This window comes from Brachycentrus maculatus, unplaced genomic scaffold (genome assembly GCF_059751285.1).
Source record: "Brachycentrus maculatus isolate JH-2025_06_01 unplaced genomic scaffold, ASM5975128v1 h1tg000138l, whole genome shotgun sequence".
NCBI classification, from domain to species: Eukaryota; Metazoa; Arthropoda; class Insecta; order Trichoptera; family Brachycentridae; genus Brachycentrus; species Brachycentrus maculatus.
In genome coordinates, this window is record NW_028280891.1 from 1,550,666 (window position 1) to 1,578,086 (window position 27,421).

A 27,421-nucleotide genomic window follows, 5' to 3' on the forward strand; every position below is an offset into this window, starting at 1 on the left:
AAAAAAGGCTAATTTTAAAATATATACGATGATATCATTGGTTTTCTTAATGACAATGATTGAAAATTTTCAACTATGATAATTTATATTCTCGAAATTTATGAGATAATTTTGATCCAAGCAAGAACTAAAAATAAGAAATAAAATCTAAAAATCTGAAATTATGATACCAATGATAGTTGAGTAAAAATTCTCGAACAAATATGAAATTTTCCAAATATGGACCCCTCATTTTATACACTTTTTTCAAATAAACACTTTTACTTGAATGTATAAAACATAGACATTACATACTTTGTATTTTTTGTTTGTTTTCAAATTATGAAGTTTGTTTTTAAATAAGTGACTTGAATTAAACAAATTTATTTATTTATTTACTAGATTGATAACGTACTCGCAGGTTTGTATTGCATATACCGATGTCCTTAATTTAACCATAACTGTTTATTGTATTCATATTTCATTCTGGATATTCATAAATGGTTTAGTAAAAAAAATATCAAACTAGTATTGGTCGTGTTTTATGGATGATTATTGAATGCTATGTAAACGCGTCTCGATAATCGTTCTAAATATTTAATAAACTGTTTGAGTTGTGGGGGTTGCAAGCGCGTCGATGTGGCCGCTGCTCACGGGGGCGGGGGTGGGTGGGTTTAGCTGGCCTGCCTAGTACCTGACTATCTGTCGGACGAATAATCAATTCCGAGAATTATTAATGTGTTTTCCCTAACTTGCGTGGATTTATTATTCACTTTGAAATTTGTTTTTCGATTTAAACGCGATTCACGAAACGTAAATAGGCTATTTTACATGATTTTTTTCTTGTCCCCAATACAAAATACTATTTGTTTTCAATGCTATGTAAGATTTACCATAATTTTGTTTTGCTTTAAAAGTTCTTTATATAAATAAAATAAATAAAGCGAAACCCTAAATGAACGAATAAGAATTTTGTGACAGCCGCCCCACAAAAAAAACCAGTAGAATCACAAATCGTGTTTTGCTTTGTATTTATAAAAACATAATATATACCATCAAATGCATAACTAAAAAAAAGTATTAATAATCCACTGGTCAAATTTTAATACATACACAAGAATAATATTCCGTTAACTATTAAATAAAAGGTGAAATTAACGAAAATCCTGAATAATTATTGTCTATGGTCAGAAAAAAGCTATTCACTTCATAAAAATCTCAATATATGGCATTTTCGTGAGTTTTAACTGAGATACGAAAGCGATTGTTAATATAATGTTTATCTATATTCGTCCGCCTCCGTAGTGTAATGGTCAGCATGCTCGGCTACCGTTCTGGAGGTCCCGGGTTCAATTCCCAAGGGGGGTAAAATAAATATATGTGATTTTTTTCACTGTCATATTTATTCAATAGTACCCTGGACTGGTACCTGAAGCGGAGGGCTGATCACCTTTCCTTCATGTGTAAACGATCAAGATAACACTGCGTTTATATGACGCAGTGCCCTATGCACCATTGGGGTGCGGATAAGGGTTTTATTATTTTTATTATTATATCTACCTCTTTTATGTATTGTCAATTGCGTATCGTCGAAAAAATGAGACAATAAAGAATTTCAACAAAAGCTATAATGTAATATAATATAATTATAAAGTAATCACTTAAGACAGCCATTGCAAGATCATGCTGGACCCTGGAAATACTCAGACTTTAATATTTAAAAAAATCTCAAATTTTTTAAATTTAAGATATAATTTGATACATCGCCCTCGGGAATTAAATCCAATGTTTAAATACAAAAACTTTTGTTTTTAATGCTACAATATATTGTAAAATTTATAAGTTTTATGACTTATTAGACCTATTTCACCTAAACATATACTCGTATTCTTACTATTACTAAACAACCAAGTGATAAGCGCAATAAATGGAAAGCTAGCATGTTATCTCATTAAAAAAGTAATAATTATAAACTTTGTTTAATATAGACGTTGAACCGCCCGACAAGAGCTGTTTTGATTTCCTTATCGAAAAAACTTTAGTACCTTAACTGTTAAGTTAGAAAATTCAACCTTACTGCCGTCACGCGATTCCTTCATAATATACTCTACATACCGTAATGTATTGCAGGTACTTAATGGTACCTTTAAGGTCATTATCCCGTAACGATATGGCTACGAGCTCCAAGAAGCAATTGGAATTTTCGTGAACATAAAATGAATACTTTCCATCATACTTTGTCCTTAATTTCTAAAATATAAAAACGTACTAAAAAAACAAAAACTTTTTTAAAGAAGTGGAATGATATTTTAATGAATTAAATAATATCCATGTATATTAAACAAGAAGCGTCCACCATAATTTTTCTTTAAATTATTAAAAATAATTCAATGGGGTTAAAAAAGGCTTAATAAAACGTCAATCAAATTAATATAATTTAGATCAATACTATTAACGCATATAAACGTTAAAATCAATATTCAAGTATGTTAAGTACCCGAATATATGTATTTGTTTGAAATTTGAGACGGAAATTAAATTTAAGAAAAATATTATTATTTATATATTTTTATGGTCTCCACATTTCAGGTCTCACATTAAAACTGAATTATTTTGGTGAACCTGTAAAAAATCGAGCCTATGACATCATTTATTCTTCTATCTTATATCTAATTCACTTAAAACTGAAGTATTTATACTATAGCATTTATTAATAAAAAGCTTTGGTAATTTTAGAATGAGCCATTAAGAAAAGAATGATTGATTTGTTGAATAACTCAGTAACAAAAATAAAATTGTATTAAAAATTTAAATGTCTTTCTATCGATTTGATATTGATATTGATTCTCTTCAAATAAATTGTAAATGTGTAAAAAAATATCCAGTGAAGGCCACTTCAAGCATTAATGGAGTTTAAATATTGAAGTATAAGCTCAGATTACCTATGAACTATTGACATACACCATACTTTTCAGATAGTACCTACCAATATAAAAAATCTGGCGATGTCAAATGGGTAGATCTGGGTGGCCAAGTGGCCATTTAATGCCACCGAATTTCGTGATGACACGTGCACGAATCGTATGACGCAAAATGGTAATGAGAAAACTCAAGCATTTCTGCTCGCTTTTTGTCGCATATCGCTCATAACAAAAACGCTTCATTTCTGTACTTTACTAAAAAAGAAATCGGACTTAGAAATACTCAAATGGCGTTACCATTTGATCGTTAACTTAATTATGACTCACACAATAGAAGGTTACTTCTGAAAAATAACTTAAGCTTTCTAATATACTTCACAAAGAATATCGTTTTTTTGTTGTTGTGTAAATTACTGTAGGCAAGAAAATTTAAGTGCTTGGAAATTTGAATGGCTCGAGCCTATTTTGTAAATAGACTTTCCATAAGGGTTTGTTAAATAAATCAGCAATAAAGGGGCGATAAAAACATTTATCAGAATGACGGGGTGGCATATTAAAGCACACGAGTTCATACCTTTTTTCAGTGAAGCGACTCTTTGACACATTAATTGGAAATTCAAAGTAAAACCTTTCAATGATATTGGATTTTAAATTTTTATACGATTTTTTTTTCAATACCCTCAAAAGTCCAGCACAAAACATTTTAATTATGAGCACCTATTTTAAAACGTTAGTACATATGAGCATGTTTTTTTTAAATTAATTTGTTAAATTATGTAGTTAACAAACAAAAAACAGTTGTGTAAGATTAATGTCAAACCGAACATTTAGTTGAACAATAAATAATATTTTTATATGGAATTATCGTTAGATTTTTATTTATTCTGCATAACGGAAAAATATGCCTCACGAATATGTACATATCGCTCACTCCTTTCAAGAACATCATAAATCAAAAAACATGATTTTTCAGTTTACGTCAACGTTTTTAAAGTTTAAAAATATTCCACAATGTATTAAAAATAAATATCAAGCCACTTATTGAACTTCTTTCTGTGCAACAGATCTTTTTAGGTACAACCTGAAGGCTTTTTCTCCATTTGATTTTTTTTTTTTTTTTTAAATAATTAAAAAATGCATTTGCAATGCGTTTTCTGCCCTGTAGCGGGTAAAAATTAAGTTAAAAATATGCCACGTTTGCCGGGATATAGTACATTTTTTAGGCATTCCGAAAACATGCACAACTGAAAATTGACGATTTTTGATTTATGACGTTTTTGAAAGGAGTGAGCGATATGCAAGTAAAAGTTGCTCTTACTGCGTTCAGATTTTTGAAACTTATATCAGCATATTAAAAATGAGTTATCGATATCATAGTTAATTTTGCATTATAATTTAGAATAAAAAATAATGCCATTTATAGATTTTTTAATCTTTACTTTATAAAACTCATCAATACCTAAATGCATAAATAATATAATTTTTTAGAGGATTTCATTAGAGAAATTATTCTGAACTTACCTTTGTTAGTTCTGGAACATTTTAGAATCCGTCCGTTTGGCTTCATATCTAGAACAAAAGAAAAATTATCTTTAGTAAAATGCACATCCTTATAAATTACATACATTTTTAAAGTATAATACTTTATACATTTAAAAAGTCAAAATGCTTTTATGAATCTAATGCATATTTAAAATAAATAAAGACATATTTTAATAAAAATGACAGTATGGGAAGTTGGATGATTATACGAAGTTAATCACAGGATATACCCACACAAACAGACCTCATCTTTGTGTGGGTAGGTAAATTGAATAAAATATTCCAAGCGGAAATCCTTTCCATTGTCAATAAAAATTCATATGACGATTAGTACCAAAGAACATGCTATAAACTGATCATCACACACATTGTAAATAATAAAATATCTTTCAAATAAGGACAATAATAATAGTGAAATTACTTAAATCGCATTTTTAATTATTTTTATGTCTTGAAAATGTTTTTTTTAAACATAAATAAAATATACAGCATACTTAAATACTTCAATGAGTGTATTGATATCTATTTTTGTAAAGTTTTTTTCAAATTTTAGATTAAAACCTTGTTAATTAAATGTTTACAATATTTTGTAAACGTTTAAATCTTTATACACTTATATTTGATTGAACTTGTTAGAATGTTGTGCGTAAAATAATTACTAACTATTGGCCGAAAGTCCTGTGAATGTCCAAACTGTGATATTCCTGTATCAGTATTCTTGTTGTTGAAATATTCAATTCAATTCAAACCCTTATCCGCACCCCAATGGTGCATAGGGCACCGCATTATATAAACACAGTGTATTATATAAACACAATCTTGATCGTTAACACGAAGGAAAGCCGATCAGCCCTCGGCTTCACGTACTAGTCCAGGGTAATGTGGTTGAAATATCTATAAGAATTATATTTTTTGTTTATTTTATATTGATTCGAGGCTCAAAATATTTTATAAAAGGGAAATAAGTGAACTGTCTTGATAGACATATACTTTGTTTGACTTTTATGAAAGGCAGTAACTGTCTTAAAAAAACACAGATAAAATTTTAAGGCATTGTTTGATATTCAAAATACCAACACTACTTTCAAATCAAAACATATAATCGTAAATGGTGTAGCGAGTGGGGAGGACGTGATAATATTCAGCCCCTTTATTACTTCATTCATGGTAAGTGGTTTGGCCGGTACTTATCGGTAGTACGTTTTGAATTTCGAACGACGCCCGACTGCCCGAATACAAGACAAAAGAAAACAAAAAGTAAAAAACAGTTGCAATTTGACCCTTCACGCGGGCGCTCTATATATTGAATTGTTGTGTATACCTCGCTGTATATATTGAATTGTTGTGAATACCTCGCTGTATTTTGTGACCCCATCACCACCATCAAGAGAGAATCGCCCTGATCCCAGCGCTGGATCAAGACCAAATATAAGAATAAAAGGTTAGTTCTTTATTCATACGTGCTATTTGATATTTATCGAACTCGCCTTCCCTTGGTACTTGAAAGTTCGAGCATAAATCATCGAACTAACTCGGGAGAGTATCACGACTCCAAATCGATCTAAATATTTCTATCTTGTAGAATCGTCGTCTTATTGTTAATAATATAAGACTGGTCCTTCGAATAATTATTTTTTTTGAGTTTCATTTCGCACTGTGGCGAAACCATTTTTGGTCCTATCGAACCGGATTTACATATTTACGATTACTAGCGTACCTATTTACGATTGCGAGCGTTTCGGATTTGGTGTCAATACTAAATTCGATATTTAAATTCCTTGTGAATTTGTTTCCCTTTGATAATATTGCTACTGCAATAAGCATTACGTAAACATGAATGATGAAATACAACTTAAATTGGCGATAGCAAAAAAAGATTATATTTTGGCGGAAATCGAAGAGCTGCATAAGCAAGCTCAACATGTTTATCAAAGTCAAAAAGAAACGCGAATTACACAAGAATTTAGAGTACAGGCATCGGAAATTGACAATCTTTTTTCCGAATTTAAAAACTTATGTGATAATGAAAACGTGTTGCAAATGAAGTTAAATCCAGATTTTCAACCGAACTTTGAGAGCTTGACAGTTTTCAAAAGGAAGTTTTATTTTGTTAAAGACACACTTACAAGGATGACAAAAAATTCTGAACTCGAGTCGTCCAATACAACACCGCAACCTAATATTTGTAAATTGCCACCGATACAATTACCATCATTCGACGGTAACCCAGAAAATTGGTCGAGGTTTTATGAATCATTTAAACAGAATATCCACAATAATAACAAATTGCATGATTCCCAGAGAGTTCAATATCTTGTAGGAAATTTAGAAGGAAGAGCCTTAACTGTGTTTGCGGGAATAATACCAAACGAAACTAATTATAGAATAATTTGGCAATCTTTACTTAAAAAATATCAAGATAAAAGAGCTTTAGCGACGATGTACTTAAATAAAATCATCAATATGAAATTAGTTTCCAATCATCCGGGTCAGTTAAATGATTTCATGGAGCAATTTCATTCATCTATGGTTGCGTTAAAAGGGTTAGATATCGTAGAATTAGCTGATTTCATATTCTTGCACCTGGGACTTAAAAAGATAGACTGTCAATTAGTTCAAAATTTCGAAATGTCAGTAAGAGACAAGGAGATTCCTTTATGCTCAGATTTTGTAGAATTCATACGTCATCATGTTAAAGTACTCGAAAGAGTCGATACATCGTTAAACGCAAGCGAAAAAAGAGTACATTTCGAAAAGGTTCAGAATAGAAAGGGCACTACTCCACGCTCATTTGTTGTTAATAATAACAAAAAATCCTCTTGCCAATTTTGCTCGTCTGTAGAACACAACCATATCAGCTGGTGCCCAGAATTTATCAAACTGGATTCTAGGGAACGATACGGTTTCATTAAAGAGAACAACGCTTGTTTCAATTGTTTAAGTTTTAAACATATTTCATTCAAATGTGAATCTTCTTTTAGGTGTAAAAAATGTAATTTAAAACACCACTCTCTTTTGCATTTTTACGAAAACCCTACAAATATACTTTCAAATCAACCTTCGACTTCGGGTACTAATCTTAACAATACAAAGACCTTTTGTAGTATGAATATGTCTACGGACATAAAGAATGTGCAAAACTCGCACACAGTTTTATTAGGTACCGCTATTGTAGACATTATCTGTAAAAATGGCACCACTAGACCCGCCCGCCTTCTCGTGGATATGGGTTCTCAAAATCATTTTATCTCTAAACAGAGTTGTAAAAAATTAGGGCTACATTACTACAACAATCAAACTAACTATAATGTTAGTGGAATAGGAAATACTTCGCAACCAATCCACGGTGTAACAAATTTAATTTTAAAATCGCGGTATGATCCTAGTTATAATTTAAGTATTCAACCACTAGTTTTAAATAAGATAACCGATAACCTTCCAGTTTCCGAGATTAATACCTCATCTCTCAACTATTTAAAAGACTTGTCCTTAGCCGACAGAGACTTCCACATTTCAAGACCAGTAGACATATTACTGGGTGCTGAAGTCTTTACTGAAATTCTGCGAGATAAAAGAATACGTGGACCGCCAGGAAACCCAGACGCTATAGAGACCGCATTTGGGTTTATAATTGTAGGTTCGGCCAATTCTTTGATAAGTTACGATAAGGACGATACTCGTCCTCCTATTCATAATTTTTTGACTACTTCTAAGGAATCAATTGAGACACTAGTATCCAGATTTTGGACATTAGAAGAAGCACCTTCGAGTGAAAAACCAAGTTTTTCATCTGAGGAAAAACAGTGTGAAGAATTTTATAAATCAAACATACATCGGGATAGCACTGGGCGCTACGTCACAGCACTACCCTTTAATAGAGATCCATCTTGTTTAGGAGATTCACTTACAACTGCGACACTTCGCTATCAGAAGTTAGAACGCAAAATTAATCAAAATGACACTCTGCGTCGTGACTATGATAAGGTCATGGAAGAATATCTCGAAAATAAATTTATTTCTCCCATACCACTTAGTAATTCTAACGAGCCATTTTATGTCATACCTCATCACGGAGTTCAACGAGCGGACAAACTCACTACAAAACTTAGAGTTGTCCTAAATGCCAGTCAGGTGACTACGTCGGGTCTTTCTCTGAATGATTGTTTACATCCAGGTCCTAATTTACAAGCAGAATTACCCGCCGTTATTCTAAAATTCAGATTATTTCCAATTGCACTCAGCGCGGATATCAAGCAAATGTTTCTAAATTTAATTGTACGTCCTGAAGATCGTCGTTTTCTCAATATCCTGTATAAATTTAAAACTGATGACGTAATAAAGATGTACCAGTTTAATCGCGTGTGCTTCGGTTTGAGATGTAGTCCTTACTTAGCTATGCGTACCGTAAAGCAGCTAGCTAAAGATGAACATGATAAATATCCATACGCTGCCAAAATCGCGTCCGAAGATTTTTATATGGACGATTTAGGCACGTCCACTTGCACAACGGAAGAAGGTGTTAAGTTGGCGCTAAGTCTAATTGAACTTTTCAAATTAGGAGGTTTTGAATTAGTTAAATTTGTAAGCAACTCGGCGGAAGTAATGAATGCTATTCCGGAAAGTAATCGTTTAACTAGTAAAGTTAAATTTGACAATGAAGAGGATAACCTTAAGATTCTCGGATTAGATTGGTGTCCTAAGGAAGATGTTTTAACAGTTTCTGTAAAATGTAGCCCAATACCTAAATGTACCAAACGCACAATGTTGTCAACGGTGGCAAAGTTGTGGGACATCAATGGCTATTGTTCTCCAGTAATCTTATATGCGAAATTATTAATCAAAGCTTTATGGATTCGTAAGTTAGGGTGGGATGAATTGCCACCTGAGGAAATAAAAACTACCTGGCAAAAGTTCTTAAAAGAATTGCCTCTGCTAAAAGGATTTAAATTACCTCGATTTTTAGGCTTCGAATCGGAATTATGTACTTTAAACATATTAGGGTTTGCAGACGCCAGCGAACGCGCGTACGGCGCCTGTGTTTATACGTGCATAGAAGTTCCAAATAATCCCAATAAAATAAGTCTAATTCTAGCCAAGAGTCGTGTAGCTCCACTCAAAATTGTGTCTTTAGCTCGATTAGAACTTTGCGCAGTCTTATTATTAGCAAAGCTTATTAAATTCGTCATCGATACAATTTCCTCAAGGTGTACAGTAAAAAATATATATGCCTTTAGTGACTCGACAGTCGCTCTACACTGGACTCACTCATCACCACATCGTTTTGACACATTCGTCGCAAATAGGATCACCAAGATTCAAGAACTTCTTGATCCCAAATATTTTTACCATATCAATGGTAAGCAAAATCCAAGCGACTGTATATCTCGCGGGTTGACACCCGCGCAATTAATTGACCACCCTCTGTGGTTAAACGGTCCACCGTGGGCTAGGGAAGATTGCTCTACGTGGCCTATAAATAAATTTTCCTTTGAAGAATCCGAAGATAAAAAATTGGAATACAAACGTTCTAAAGTTTTTCTAACAACGAATACATTCGTTAATAATTGTTTGGAGTTTTACGAATTGTCTAAAAGAGTCTCGTGTTGGGACAGGCTTCTTCGTATAATTGTATATTGTTTACGTTTTTTAAAACGGTTACCTCGTTCGGTGACAGTTACAGTCTCAGATTTGATAGAAGCTGAGAAGGTGGTTATTAGAGCGGTCCAAAGCTTGCATTTTTCAGACGAAATAAGCCAATTAAAGGGGTCTCAGGTCATATCAAAACAGTTGAAACGTCTGAGTCCCTTTATAGACGAAGAAGGTATTTTACGCATTGAAGGAAGATTATCCAAAGCAGATCTTCCTTTTGAAACCAAACACCCAGCGCTTCTTCCAAAACGAGACCATGTGGTCGATTTAATAATAGATCGGTACCACAAATTTCACTTACATACGGGATCGGGACTCCTTATGTCTATCCTGCGCCAAAGATTTTGGATTCTTTCTGCCAGAAGCGTCATTAGAGGGCGAGTAAATAAATGCAATGCCTGCTTCCGCATGTCTCCGTCACATCCAACTCCGAAAATGGCTGATCTTCCATCATATCGGATACAGGAGGCAAAAGCTTTTGTCCACACAGGTGTTGATTACGCGGGTCCTCTAAACATTACTCTCACTAGAAAGCGCGGACAACGTTCTCAAAAGGCTTATCTGTGTCTTTTTATTTGCTTAACAACTAAGGCCGTACATATTGAACTTGCTTCGGACTTATCCTCCGATACTTTCTTAGCCGCGTTCAAACGTTTTTTGTCGCGAAGAGGACCTGTATCATGTTTGTACTCAGATAATGGTACAAATTTTATTGGAGCTAAGGCACAGTTAGAAGATATTTATAAGTTAACCGTATCGCAGGAATACCACAATATTATAAGCAAAGAAATGCTTAAGCGTCGTATAGAATGGAAATTAATTCCACCTCATAGTCCACATTTTGGTGGAATCTGGGAGTCAAATATTAAGAGTTTCAAATCACACTTATATAGAGTAATAGGAAGTCAATTACTGACTTATGAAGAACTCCTTACGGTATTAGTACAGATAGAGGCTCTCCTCAATTCTAGACCCCTTTGTGTGTTATCGGGCGAACCTCATCCGGAAGTCCTTACTCCCGCCCACTTTCTCATGTCTACACCTTTGCAATCTCTTCCGGCCTTGGAAACAAACAGTTATAGTCTAGGTTATCGTAAACGGTTATTAGACAGTTTAGTCCAAGAATATTGGAAAAAGTGGAGGTTGGAATACTTGCATACATTGCAAGTGCGCCAAAAGTGGCGTACACCCGATCACCCGGTAACTGTGGGTACTTTAGTTCTAATTATACAAGACGACATCCCTCCTTTACGTTGGCCTCTAGGAAGAATAGAAGAATTATACCCTGGCACCGATGGTATTGCCAGAGTGGCTTTGGTCAGAACCCAAACCACCAGCTTCAAAAGGCCAGTTGTTAAACTGTGTCCAATTCCAAATCAATAGTAGTTTGTTTATCTATTTTTTTGCATTTTTTTATCTCAGTTTTTCTTTTGTTTGTTTGTTTTTGCATTAAGTTTCCAATTGTATTGAATTGGACGTTTCCGAACAAGTGAAAGTGTTGAGAGAATTACCTCAAACCTCTTATGGTTCAAATTGAAATGAATTATTTAATTATCCCTTTATTTAAGTATTTTTCCATATTATTTCTCTCTCTTCAACATTCGTGTTTGATCGTTTTGGAGTTCGTGGTTCTTTCGGTTTGCGTCGACGGTTTCGGAAGCTCTAGGAACTTCCAAGGCGGGGGGCATGGTTTGGCCGGTACTTATCGGTAGTACGTTTTGAATTTCGAACGACGCCCGACTGCCCGAATACAAGACAAAAGAAAACAAAAAGTAAAAAACAGTTGCAATTTGACCCTTCACGCGGGCGCTCTATATATTGAATTGTTGTGTATACCTCGCTGTATATATTGAATTGTTGTGAATACCTCGCTGTATTTTGTGACCCCATCACCACCATCAAGAGAGAATCGCCCTGATCCCAGCGCTGGATCAAGACCAAATATAAGAATAAAAGGTTAGTTCTTTATTCATACGTGCTATTTGATATTTATCGAACTCGCCTTCCCTTGGTACTTGAAAGTTCGAGCATAAATCATCGAACTAACTCGGGAGAGTATCACGACTCCAAATCGATCTAAATATTTCTATCTTGTAGAATCGTCGTCTTATTGTTAATAATATAAGACTGGTCCTTCGAATAATTATTTTTTTTGAGTTTCATTTCGCACTGTGGCGAAACCAGTAAGTTATATAAATAAAGTAAGTTATAATAATAATGATTGTATTTATCGAAAATTACACTTATATTCTTATTCATGTATTGAATTTATCTCAATTACAAGCGGTTTCATTTTCCACAAGTTCGATACATTGTATTCTCAATGTTACTTCAGAATCACACCGAACTGGAATCTTCAACCTTCAAAACATAACCATGTTACGCGGCCCACGGTTTTTGTTGATGTTGGGTAATGCGATGAGAAAATTCTTGAGATTTTTCTTCAAAAGCATTCACAGGATTTTTTTCATATTTGTGATGATTACGATCGTATTGCATTCATGAATGAAATTATTTTTTTATGTATTAACTATTTGATGTTATTTTGAGTCCTTTTTTATTTTTAAAATTAAACACTTGATTATACCACTTTAATGAGTTTTATTTATATAAACGACCAGTTTCGAAAACTGTTCAACATGTTCTTCCACAAAGTTAATGCCGAATCAATAAATATATTATTTTAAGTCTATATTTGTTAATGTTTAGGTACATTAGTTTACCAATCAAAAAAAACAAATGAGAGATATTATTTATTACAATTCATTATATTTTTTGACATTTTAACTGCCACGAGACTTAAGAACATTTTAGTACTAGGACTTTTACTTCATTTAAAAAATAATACGATACATAAAAGTATATTTTTAAGTAACGTTTCAATAGTTTTTACCGGTTTAGATATGTTAAGAATAAAATAAAAATTATCTTAGAGTTTGAGCTTTTGTGATATAATTGCATGTATATATTTGTTTGATCAGCATATATTGAAATCAATGCCGTCTCGGGATTCATGAAAGCGAAAGTACTGTTATCAATATATAGGTATATTTACTTTGCTTCATTAGACATTAGACGCTTAAACACAACATGTTCTGTCGTAACGTGATAACCAGATGTATGCATCAAGCTTTAAAAATTATTTTTTTTGATCATACTAAATTTTTTTTTTATATTACGTTCTGTTAGTGAGTAATGTATTTTTATTAATAATTATTAAGGTGTTTAAAAATATATAAAACTTGTAAAACTAAAACAATTTCTAATCCTTTTAAAAAATGTGTTTGACATCAGACATTTCGATCACTCCTTTCAAGAACGTCATAAATCAAAAATCGTCAATTTTCAGTTGTGCATGTTTTCGGAATGCCCAGAAAATGTACTATATCCTAGCAAAAGAGACATATTTTTAACTTAATATTTACCCGCTACAGGGCATAAAGTGTTGTTTTTGCATTTTGAAGAAAAGGTATCGTTGAATTATTTTTTGAAATAAACTAAATATTTTTCAAATGAAGAAAAAACCTTCAGGTTTTACCTAAAAAAAACTGTTGTACAGTAAAAGTTCAATAAGTGGCTTGATATTAATTTTCAATATATTGTATTATATTTTTAAACTTTAAAAAGATTCTCCTGAAAAATCAAGTTTTTTTATTTATGACGTTCTTGAAAGGAGTGACCGATTTGTTAGTTTGATTTCCAAACTGCAGAGGACAATAGGGTACGAACAATAATCAATAATCCTTTTAAAATTTTACTAGTGTAACTACTTACCTGCAGAGGTCAGATTGTCTAAAATATATTGTGAATACAAAAAAAAAACAAAGCATTGTAAAAAATACTTCTATAAAGAATTTACATTTTTATTCTGGTAGTTTTATTTTTATCCACCATCCAATATACATGTACTGCAGTGTTTGTGAATTTCTCAGAAAGTCTGATTCACCACACCTGTTCGTAACAAATCGCCACCGAAATGTTATTAAGTCACCCCTCGCTAACTACCACCTTCCCAACCCTCGCTCGCTGCCTTCCACCCTCACTATGGCGAGGCCTGAAATAAACTATGACGCATTACCACCCCTACCCTCCTGGCAATTTAGGAGCCTTGCAGGAAAACCGCAAAAGTTACAATCTAAGTTATCGAGTTTTTATGTTAATAAAATATTATCGGCCCTTGTAATTATACGAATTCCTCTAATTCCAACTACCGCAATTATTAAATGAGTAATTTAAAATGACTTGTTTGTATTTATTGCCGCGATTTGAAAATTGGCTATAATTAAGAGAGAAAATAGACGGTTGAAGCTAATTCCTTTTAAATTCTCCATTTTAACGATTTCTAATCACTAAAATGTAACATGTAAACGTTACATGAAATCTTAGATTACTTAAAAGGTGTGGTTCAGAACTTTAGGCCATAAATATTAATAATCTTACGTATATAGAAATTCTTTTCGTATAAAATACAGTGCGACAAATTCGAAGATAACCATCAGTCGTGATGGAAACGGTTATCAAATGTTAAATATTAGTACAAAATTCTTACGTCTAAATTATATGCCGTTGAAATTCATTTAAGTTGTTTCAAAATTTTATTTGTTTGGCCACGGTTGCTAAGCATTAGCCTTTTTGTAAGTAGGTACTAAATATACATTATTGAATTTCAATTTGAGGTAAGAACCATGTACATACATACCAACCTATTTATGTATCATGTAGTCACAATTTTAACCTTTTAGGTAAAATAAAAAAAGGATTCGTTAACTAATTATTAATTTATTAGCGACTATTCATACATTTCCAAATTATTTGAAGGATTTTTCGATGGTACAATTTCGAATATGAAAAACATAACTTCGGACACTTATATGAGTTACCTCACTTAATAATAGATTTATGCGCCCTTTCTGTATTCAAAATATCGTTTTCATCCCTAAAGTATGTTTCAACCCTGAGGCCGTCTTGTACTCTGGGCGGTGTGCTCACGGAACCGGATGCGGAAACATTAAAGACAGGAAATACCCAAGACCGGAAGGTGGACGTCATTTCGGGGAAGGAAAATATACCAGGAACTTAGAAAACACGCGTAGATCGGCGGAGATTGCTTTTCGTGTAATTCGATGTTTTGTAAGTTGAATATTTTTAGCTAGTAAATATATAATGGTTAAAATTGATAAAAAGTGAAACTACAAAAAATAACAAGAAAAGTTAACATTTTAACCTATCTAGGAGTGAGTTTCTGCGGACAAAACTGTATCTGGGAAGTGAGTTTTTTTTTGCTATTTTTGTTTCCTTTTTATTATTTTAAACCATGTCGATGCGATAAGCAACATATTTTCTTGAATTGAAAAAAATACACCAGTAATCATGATTTATATAAAAAGTATAGATTATTCGATATTTTTATATAAATCATGTCTTAAGCATGTTTTGTATTGGTCCTGTGATAATATGTCATGTGCTTGACAGTAATATCAAATTGAGAAATGGCAATAAGAGTAAAACAAAAACCACAATTTTACTTGTGGTGATGAAATTTGAAATGCTCAAAAGAATTGGAATATCTTATAAACCATTGAAATATGAATATACTTCGGATTTTTCTTGTGTCCGGTATTAAACAAAGGCCTTCCTCTTGGACTTTCAGTTCTCTGTTAGACGCAACTCTGTTCTAGTGCTTACCCACCACTTTCCTAATATTATCGGACCATCTTGTCTGGGGCCTACCCACGCTTCTAGGCCTCCAGTCATGCCCAATTTTCGTCCATCTATCCTCAGACATATGTGTCACATAACCTGCCTAGTTCGGCTTTTATGAATATTTTTTCTCGATAAAGATAAAATTCCTGTTTAACTTTGCTTGAAATATTGATTTAATGAAGGAAGGAAACAAATATTAAAAGAAACGTCCGTTCACTTTCATTTTTAAATAAAATATTGCCTACTAGATCCATTATAGAAAGTTAGATGTATTATCAGATACATTCTGTCGTCACTTTTTTTTTACTTTGACTACAGAAAAAGTGTGTGAAAATAATAAATAATGGTTTAATCGATGGCGCCGGCTCGTGCGGTAAAAAGACAAATAAAACCACCATTGTAGAAGAATTCCCATGGACCTGAAGACGGGTTCAGCCATTGTTTGAGAGACGATTAGCTTCAATAAATACCATCTCATTACATGTCACAAGTCTTTGTCTCAATTTGATGTATTATAACTTTTTTAGATTGAAAACTAAGGTTGGAAAAAATAATTTACTGTGGCCAAAATTATTCAAGAATGAGAGAAAGTGTTATATAATTTATTTTATTAAATGAGAAGGTACTGAGATCTTAAAATTTTTTAAATAAAAATGCCAATTTTCGTTTATTTAAAATCTCCGAAAGTTATACACCAATTAGTTTGAAATGTTAACACCACATTGCATTCAAATACGCGCTTGTTTTAATAGACCTATCAGGTAAAAGCACATTTTTAAAGAAACATTTATTTTATTCGCATTGGCAGAGCTATCTCTTGAACATAACTGAAGCACACGCAATACTAAATATTTCATGGCAGACTGCATGCTTCTTGACAACACGTAAAACATTGTGAAATTAATCATGTTAGAAATGTGTGTTTTCCCTTTTTTATTTTTTATTTAACCAGACTGGGCCACAATAAGTTAAAGAGACGAGCGGAGGATAGAAATGGTTGAAAACTGACTATGAAAAAAGCAAACCAATCAACACAAAGATTGTAACCCTCGAAGAACACGAAGTTTATAAATGTTAAATAATAATAAAAAATACCCATGAAAATTGCACATCAGTAAAATATTTAAGGCTACCTGTAAAACATCACCTAACCAATATGTAGAACCGGTTTGAGGTCGCTTTTCCCTTTGACGAGTACTAATTTTTAATATGGGTTGGTTATTTTACCGAATCGACCTTCAAATCAGAATTCTTAATATCGGTTCTTCTGAATTGATTACCCGTCCTTATATTTCTTACGCCGCGTTCTTAGAAAGGGTTTTTTTTATCCTCGTTTGCTAAAAGATGTATCAATCAAGTCCTGTATTTTCCTCAAACTCTCTTAGCTGTTTAATAAGATAACAGGAACAAACGGAGCATGGATGTTTTGGTTTGAAAAATAAATTTAAAACAATAATGGATGCGTTTATATTTAAGCCAATATCTTTAAATAATACTTAATTAAATATTTAAATATAAAAGTATACACTTTTTTTTTTGATATCTCATCAAAGATGAGGAAGTCTGGGCATTTACGGGGCTGACGACCGTCATAGGCTGGTTTAAGTGATCACTTTACACACGTGTAACATTCACCAATTCTACCCATTATTGACAACCACACTACTCAAATTCTTGGAAGTTCTATATATATCAACCAATTTAGAAACCTTGTTCTTGAATCACTAGAACTTCACTAGAGACATCTATTGGTGAGATGCAAAGAAGCTTTTTTATTAAGCAGAAACTCTTATATTAGTATGTGAGATCCGAATCCTGGATTATATTCACACACATGAGAAACGCCAGAAAATACCATTTTCATTTTTATTATTAAGCTTATAATTTGACCAGATAGTTTATTTACAACATTTTGAGTGTGTCCAAATACTTGTTCACAAAATCTGGATTATCTCCAATTACAGGAAATGCCCAGACTTCAATATTCTTCTTCATCTTTGATGAGATGTCAAAAAATAATATGAAAATAACTCCTGTAATTGGAGATAATCCAGATTTTGTGAACAAGTATTTGGACACACTCAAAATGTTGTAAAGTATACACTCGTTAAAGACCATTTTTAAATTTATTAATATAAACATGACTAGTTTCGAGAACTAAAGATGTTCTTGAAGCTACTTGTGTTTACATTTATAGACTCAAAAGTGGTATTATACGAGTATTTCTTTTTATATTTATATTCCAAATTGGTAAATACTATAACAAATTAGTAATGTAAATCAATCTTATACAATACGTATTGGTTTTTTGTTTTTGTTGCGTGTATTAGAAACTAATGCGTTAACAGTATACGAATTATACAGGCTTGGGGAGCATATTAATTTTTGATGATTTATTCTATGAAATATTTTTATTTAGGGTGATCTTAACGTCATTGACAAATTTAAACTGTATTTTCTATTAAAATCTGTTTTTTTTTATATCGACGTAAAACATTGGTTTACGCAAAAAATATCCAAGTACATTTTTGCATTATAATGGTGGATTGAACGTAGTTTATTTTGAGCATTAAGAGTCTACAAAGATATTATTTTTGTGTTAAGGCAGACGAATAACGCGTGCGATTGATATTTCGTAATGGCGTTTTTATGTGAATAGCCGTATTGAAGTGATGTTTGATGTTGAGTGCAATTCTGATGCTAGTGTGGCATTGTCTTGAAGAAGAGATGGGTATTTATTATATGCTAATAAAACTAATATCGTACTTTCAATTGCATCTACAAACTTGGTGGTTTGTTAGAAAAATCTTTATTATTTTCTTGGATAGCCTTTCAACATTTCCCACAGAATTCCCTCATAATAAGTTCCTTTTAGAGTCCCGTTTCCTGGTATACTCGTATTTAGATCAGTAACTTACGATCAGTAATGTATGTAGAATTCCATTTCTCAGGCTTGTTTGAGGTTTCGCGCGCCGACTCGTTGATATCCTGTCTATAATGATGTGACGAATAACGATGGACCCTATCCATGGAACTATGGGAAGAGGAAAAAAACGTAGGAAGTTGTTACGTGAGATTCAGATGGTGACAATTTTAAATTTAATTTTAAATAAATTATATATAAACGAGCGCTTTGCTTGATTTATATTTCTACAAATAATCCGTTCGAGTTACATAAAATGAAAGTTTTAATCCAGGATTATAGGGCTTTGTATTTTAATTTTTTCGCGTTATTCGTTTCTCTTTCTCAATGAACTTATCTTGGTTAGTATGCAACCCCGAGCGTCCTTAAACATATATACGTTTGAATATGCGTCAATTCCTTTCATTGAGCTATTTACGATTTGTTTACGTAGAAAGAGAGGTCTTAGAAGTGTAAAAACATAAAAGATAAACATCAAAAATATCAAACGACTTCATTTATTTCTTTAGATGATACAATTAAATTTCAAAATTTAAAAAAATTTTAAATACATATATTAATTACTAATAATTAAAATATTTTGATGAATACAAGAAATAAGAATTTGGTATAATTAATACACAAATCTGTATTTTCATTGACATACTATGTTTCTCATATGTTAATGGCTAGATTACTGCATGCTAAACAGTCAATATATCAGCTTTACTCAAATTAAACGTGTTCTAATGAATAATTTTAACATTAATATTGTATTTCAGAATTGGATTCTATTTTGTGACAATGCTGATATCAGAGGAAAACAGGTTAATATGCATTTTATACATAGGCTTGTAATTTTTGTCTGAATTCTTTAATACATAAGTCATTAATCTAAGTCGCTATTATGCAAACGGTATTACCGGTTATATGGAGTTGTATTTTATGACATATTTGTATTTTTTTATATTACTTAAGTGTTTATTATATAATAATAAACAAAGGTATTTTTTCCAAGGAAAAACTCGTAAAGCCCCTACTTTTAGAGGCTTGTCTGCGTGTAGGATAATAAGGGTACCGATAATTAATATAAAAAATATATATCACAAACACTCAGACCAATAAAAAATGTATCGATTTGTGTTCCCGTGGTTAGTGTCGTGAACTCTTGAGTCAGAGTTTCTGTGTTCTCTGTCACTCAATCAAAAAATAAATATAAAAAATCTTTATTAATTTTATAAAATGTGCCAAAGTATTAGTAAAAATGTACTTAGTTTTATTTTGTTCAAAAAAACATAATTAAATCTCCTTTGTAGAATCTGGTTCAAAAACAGGATGATCATTTTTTAGCTTTTGGACATGATTATATTGTATTTTAAGTCTTCCAAAATTATTTTTGAGATCTTTTTATTTGGAAAGCTGTGTATCTAAAATTCACTTAAAAAATCAAGCTTTGACATTAATTTTTGATAAAGTAATGAATTAAAGGAGGTACAGCAACAAAGAAAAATTATTGTAGTTCGGTAATTTAAACAAACGTGTCTGTTTATTTATTAAAAATAATGCGGATAAATTGTATCAATTTCACCTCCATTCATAATTTTTTACTTAAAAATTCTCACTTCGGTTTTTTGCAAAATATCGAATCTGCATGCGCACTCAATTTCCGGACCAATGAGTAAATAAATTACGTATAATACGGATGAGCTAAGTGATTTCCCGTCCTGTTCAGCCTGCCTTCTGCTGTTCCAAGGATATGGGAATCTATCATGAAGGAGTTCCCAGGAGATTTATGGCTTTTAATTCGTTTTTTTAAAGCACAGCCTGCCAAGCAAATAAACACGTTGCCTATAAAAATGTAGCAATTGGCTTATAGTAGCAAACACTTTGATTAATGAAGTATTTTATGTGTCAGATAGTATCTTTATAAAGGAAAATGTGATGAGTTTCAGAAAACCTGTCTTAAGCAAGAGTTCTATATATTAAAGTTAACGTTTCAACTCCGCAGTGCAGATATCGTTACCTTTACAAGTATTCAGTAAAAACTAAATATACCCAAAAACGGTAACAATGGCTTCCTGACAATCAAGCTGTTTGAAAATGCCAAAGCCATTCGAAATAAATGGCTAGATGTAGTGCGAACTTTACTTATAGTTCTTCTTCTCCGTCTAACCCTTATCCGTGCTCAATGGTGCATAGGGCACTATACGTATCCCCGGAATAATGTCTTGATCGTTAATTGAGGACCAGGGGATCAGTCCTATGCTTCGTATACCAGCCGAGGGTAAATTTAATTTCTAGTAAAAATCAGTTTGTGTTTATTTTGACTCCTTTAGAAAACGAACCGGGTACCTCCAGCACAGTAGCCAAACGTGCTTATCACTACACAACGGAGACTGATAATACTACTACTACTACATTAAGTAGTTAAACTGATAATACTACTACTATCACACTAAGTTGGTAAACTTCGTTTTGGATACCTTGACTATGGTAAATTGAATAAAAATTTATATGAAACATCACCCATCTTTATTTTCAACGAATCCTTTTTCTTTTGAGAAATATGTTTTTGCGATTTTTTTATTTATTATTTACAACAATACTTCAATTTCATACCATTTATGTGAGCCTAAGCGGCTCATTATCAAAAATAGGTATCAAATTGTGGTAGAGTGGGTTCGAACCCAGAAACTCTGACTCAAGAGTCAATAACCACGGGACCACAACCCGACACACACACACCTAGCATTACTTTGATCGTAAACTATTATTTATGAATGCAAGGTGTCCAGTATATGGAAGTGATGCTACTTATGAGCTGTGGATTAAAGACAGGTTACGCTAGTTCCAGTACGGCGAGTGTCAGCGTGTACAGGGTGTCTCGAGTAGCGGCTACCGGCGGCTACTAGCGGCTACTAGCGGACACCGACCGGACACGCTACCGGACTGGCCGGTACACGAAGTGTAACGAAAGGGAAGGTACTGCCCCTTATATGGATGACAGGTGTATTGCGCGCAGGGGAGCTCAATCCCGACGCGTAGAATTACAAAATTCTATATTTTTTATTGATCCCTATTTGCATCTTACGGTGCTTAGGGCGTCGTATCAAATCGACGGTGTTAACTTGATCGTTAAATATGATAATAAATCCGGAGCACGTGTAAGACAGAAGATATCGTGAGGTGGGGACGACAACGAAGGCGATACTGGAATAGGAATGTAAACAAAATGTCAGAACACAAACTTCCACGTATCGCCCTTCAAGGAAAACCTGAAGGACGCAGACCCCCAGGTAGACCTACAAAAAGGTGAAGAAATAGCTGGCAGTCAACATCCCAAGAGCAACAGGCGGAGACAGAAACAGATCCTGAGGATCTGTTTGGAAGTTAAATATAAGAAATGAAAGAGTAGAGTTCTACGTTCTAGATTCTTGGTCTGGGAAAGTATATATTTGATAGGATAATTGAATATGTACAAAGGAATCTACTTTGAGACGCTTGTATGCAAGTAAATTCGGAAGAATAGGGAAAGTTAAAAAGTTATATGAAAAATACATCACAAACGCCCAGACTAATCGAAAATAAATATTTATTCATTTTGTACATGGCGGTAATCGAAGAGCCATTTTCGCGGTCAACCGTCTACTCAATTACGCAACGACGCGTGCGTATGATAACCGTAAGAGCAGGAAATAGAAAAATATTTTACCTTTACTTAAAAAAATGACAACGTATTTATTGAAGCATTTCCAAAAGAAGTTATAATAATTTTTTATAAATAATTTCATGATGTATTTGACTGATATGAGGATTCATAGAAATATCACTGAAAGTATAGACTAAACACAGAAAATTTATATCATGAATATTTTACTTAAAATCAGAAACTAAACTCATAAACTAAATTAATAGACACCTCAATGCCGTCAAAACACAGAACAAACATATATATAATTAAGAGTAGATATAATTAATATTTCATTTATTCACCAGTCACATCTTGGTAATATGTATTCATTGAAAAATTAAACGTTTATTTGGTAGATATCACTAATAATTAAACTATATTACGAAACGCGTTTTGATGCTCTCAATATCAATAAAAGTTGACAACACCTGAAGAATTGATGAGTATAGATTATAGATGGCTGTAGAAGACCTTGAGAGTGGTCAGTTTCAAGATGGTTTTAATTTCTCAACGACAAAGAATTCATCTTTATTTCATTTTAAAATATTCGCTGCTTTTAATATGCAGAGAAAATTTAATCAATAGGGTACTCAAAACTTATGGCCCCATTCAAAACATTTTTTAACGTTTTTTTATACACTTTTTTCTAACGCCTACGCGAAAAACTAATAACAAATCATACTTATCCAGTTCATCGCCTTGTGTGGACAAATTTATTAAGGTATTGAAAAAAATGGTGAGAGCTTTTAAGGATTTTTTTCTTTATTAGTAACACATAATTTGTGGTTGTTTTTAAAATTTTCAAATGTGGACTACAATGTGGAAAATATACTTAATCAGTGATGTGTTATCTCATTTTCGTTTCCTATAATACCCACTAAGGTTACTCCGTTTCCTTTCCTGTATAACAGTAATATAATTTACCCTCAATATGTCATCTGCTTCCAAACAAACGTATTCCACTCCTATATTCATACATCTGAAACGCAAAACCTTTAATAATGGTGTTAGACTTCAACACTGCGTCAATTCGATTCAGTGCCTTATGCACCACTTGATCTCACCCAATAATTGCCTAAAAAACGTCCGTAGTACTAGAGTTTTCTCTTATCTCTTACAGCTTGTTGGAAACAGAAAACTTGTAACGTTGTTTTTGTTTTTGTTTCTAGAATAATTTTTTTGTTATCAAATCAATTTAATTTTCAAATATACATAAAATAGTTTTATATTAAAATTTAAAATAAATTAATTAATTTATGAATTTATCAGCCATCCTGTATATTCTGCAGGGCATCACGTTTTTATGACATGGTTTCCAATATCATCGGTAAATAACTCGTTTTTAAAATAATTCAGGACATGGGAATCTACTTCAGAAAACTTTCACCTTCGATTTCCTTAAATAATATTTTAACAATAATAAAACTATAAAAAAACTTATTAAATCAGTCAACTTAAAACTGTTTGCGAAAACGTTGAAGAAAAAATCTCACATTAAATTATAAAATACATTTTTATTTATTTTTTCATTTATTTTTCATTGGTAATTTATTTTTAAATTATATGTATTACGGCTCTTGGCAAAGCCTGTGTTGAACCGAAATACTTACATGTTAAAACATTTTTTTTTTAATTACTAGATTTTATACATTACATACAATAGGTTCAATAACAATTTACAGTAGAAAGGTTTTACAATAAAATAATTACACCTGGACTTAAATCAAATGTCTTTCCAGCTTGTCCCTACCAACGAGAAGCAACCATCGACGGACACATGGACATGTTTTATAATTAAAAACATACAAATGTGCAGGCAATACTCATTTGCGTTTGTTTTAATTATTCTCTATTGTGTAGATATATTTAATTTATGAACATTGCGTTTCATCTGACTTTCTCAGTAATTTGTGACAAATGTCAGTTTGATTGCTAAACAAAGCAAAATTATTCCTCGTTTCGAGATAAAAAGTGTTTAATTATGTTTAATACTGCGGGTGTTTAATTTTCTGCTAGTTCTAACCGTTCAACCACCCGTGGTCTGGTTTCAGCCATTACTACCGCCAGTTGAATGACAGTATTTACCGTGTCATTATGTTACATAAGGAACTGCCATTACCTCCGGATCGTTGAAGGATTCAGGTCACCTTCATCAAACGCTAAAAGCAATTTACTTACACGGATTATAATCAATTTGCGTGATAGGTTTTGCTACAAGTCAGATTTTTTTCATTCAATTTTTTACGTAAGTAAAGGAAAAACCGTCATTATTTTTAATGATATTAACTAACTTGGATGATATTTTAACAAATTTAATTACAAAAATTTAAACTCATGATTTTTATGTATATTTAAGGCTTAATCAAACAATATGTGGTAAGAAAATAACTGAAATTTTGATAAAAAGAAGTCAATTAACTGATGATTTTTTTTCCAAAAAACGTCTTTTTATTTTGATTTCCTTTTTTACCAACACGTTATTTACTCTTGATTTCAAAATGTGGGGTCGATTAATGTTCGAATATATCATACGTGCACCCTTCTTTAAAATGCATTTTATACATATGTACAACTTTATCGGTAACATTTATTATTTGGTCCGCATCTTCTCAGATTCGTAATTAGTATTCAAGCATAAAAGGAAAAAAGGTACCCCTATACACAATTCCGCCCAAGGGCTGTTTGATACAAGCAATAATAATTGTGAAGGGATATAATATAATACCTTACCTACTCCAATAGGGGAAGGATAAAGGCTTTATGTTTGGATCAGTGTAATAAAAATACAAAAAATAAAAACCTTGACGATTCGATAATTTAATATAGAAGGAAGCAAGCATTGTTGTCAAGTTATTTCTTTAATACTATCAAATTAAGTCTAAATACTTTTCTTAGTATACATTTGTCAGCATTTTACAAAAAATACGAGGAAATACGTAAAAAAATATCTAACAAAAACATACTTAAAAATTTTTCGGCCTTATCGGTGCGATTTATCCGATAAAAGATCCATTGTTTCGATATAATGGTACTGATTCACTTTTGCAGATTTTCTAAATGATCGGACATATTCTTCTTCATGTCTCGTACATATGCTGAGATGTCAAAAAAGTTAACAAGTTGACTCTTTCAATGCAATATAAATCACGTATTTTGCATGGAATCATTTACACGTCTAAATAGTATTCAATTTTGTACTTTAAAAAATTGACGAAGCGTTCTCGTTTACATAAATACTGTAAATACTTTAAAAAATATTATGTTCGTTGCTTAAGCATCGGTACGCATAAATTTTACATTAAAATTTTATAATGTTTGTATAATAGTATAACAATTTGAAGTATAATATTACATAAAAAATGAACTGTTATTCTTGTTGAGTCAGGTCGTAATTTCTTCGTACTTAAACTATTATATTAATATGTCTATTTAACTAGTTTTTTTTAAAGGCAGACACGCGCTATGCCGAAAGCAGTCAGCCGCCTTTGTAAAATAATTAAATGGGAGTTCCTTGTTCAACTGCTAAACACAGTAGTCAGTGGTCACCCTACGGCTATAGATTAACCAGTCAACTGCGTTATTCCGACGGTAATACCACCCCACCCGGGCTGCGCAGTCACGAGACTTTGCATTAAGCCTCGATCGGGTTATTATTACGACGAGGTTCGGAATAAGTGGCTCGTATGATTGTGCGCGGTAGCCGACGGCCATTCAGCTCAGGCCGTTCAACTAGTTCTGGCGATAGCGTTAACCCTTCTAGGGCCAGAGTTGATAAAAGAAAAAAGACTTCTAAAGAACTGTGTCCTTGTACTCATATAAAAATATCACCCAGTTGACAGTTAGAAGTAAACATTGCTTGTTGTTACAGTTTTTCATAATTTTTAGTTTAACCTGTTAAGATAGCTACGTTACTTCAAAAATAATTTATTACACATTATTTGGCGTTCAGCATTATTAAAATACATATATAGCTAAATAATATATATTTGCTTAATATCTACATATGTTCGCATCATTGATAGTGATAGATATATGTGTATAAAAAAATACATTTAAATATATATATATATATATATATATATATATATATATATATATATATATATATATATATATATATATACACATATATATATATATATATATATATATATATATATATATATATATATATATATATATATATATATATATATATATATATATATATATATATATGCATGATCAAGAATTTCAACCTAGAATGTGGTCAGGTCACAAGTCGAAAAAATCGGTGTGTATGTATAAGATATATGAATGTGGCAGAGCCGTAGAAGATTGTGAGCAAAGACAGATTGGTGTGGCGTTCTATTCTCTCTGCCTACCCCTGCGGGGAAGCGGCGTAATAATTAGTTAGTTAGTTAGTTATATAAATTGTAGCGAACAGTCGTCAGATTATGATGAATATAAAATTATTATTATATTATATTTTAGCTTTCCTCAATGGCAGAAAGCAACAATATTTTTGATTTTCTTAATATGTACTTCAAAAATATAGAGAGTTTGAACAAAACGAAGTACTTATTTAATACACGAGTATAATCCCAAAGGGTATAACTGGATCCAAAGGGTTGAACGCAAAAAAATGAAAAAGGTCGTCAGAACACGGCTCTTATCCAGACTATCGTGTCTGGAACGCTAAATCATAAGAAGATAACCATTAAAAAATAATGCCTAACTCGCGTGCCAATGTACAAGTATTGAAGATAAATATGTGGGGCTCGTCTTGTTGGTGGTAATATCGCCGGCTTACTTTGTGAACTGTGTATTACTACATTTTGACATCTCCACATAGATGAAGAAGAATATGGAAGTCTGGGTATTTACAGGGCTTATGACCTGTTAAAGGTTATGATTATGATTTAATAATTATTTTACATAGTGTAACATTCATTATTTTACCCACTACTAATTTTTAGAACTCCTAGATATATTGATCAATCTCAAATTCATCACAGCCATGTATGTTGGATTATGAAAAGCTTTTATTTAGCA

At 32.2% G+C, this 27,421-nt stretch overlaps 1 protein-coding gene across 4 annotated transcripts in view; it reads right to left on the reverse strand.

Moving 5' to 3' along the window:
- Positions 1 to 27,421, reverse strand: part of LOC148309167 (uncharacterized) — a 308,399-nt gene that overhangs the window by 59,752 nt on the left and 221,226 nt on the right. For all 4 annotated transcript variants that reach the window (XM_088260563.1, XM_088260565.1, XM_088260562.1 and 1 more), the window contains exon 2: positions 4,422 to 4,469. The gene's annotated coding sequence lies outside the window, so the exon portion shown is untranslated. The remainder of the gene's footprint in view (positions 1 to 4,421; positions 4,470 to 27,421) is intronic.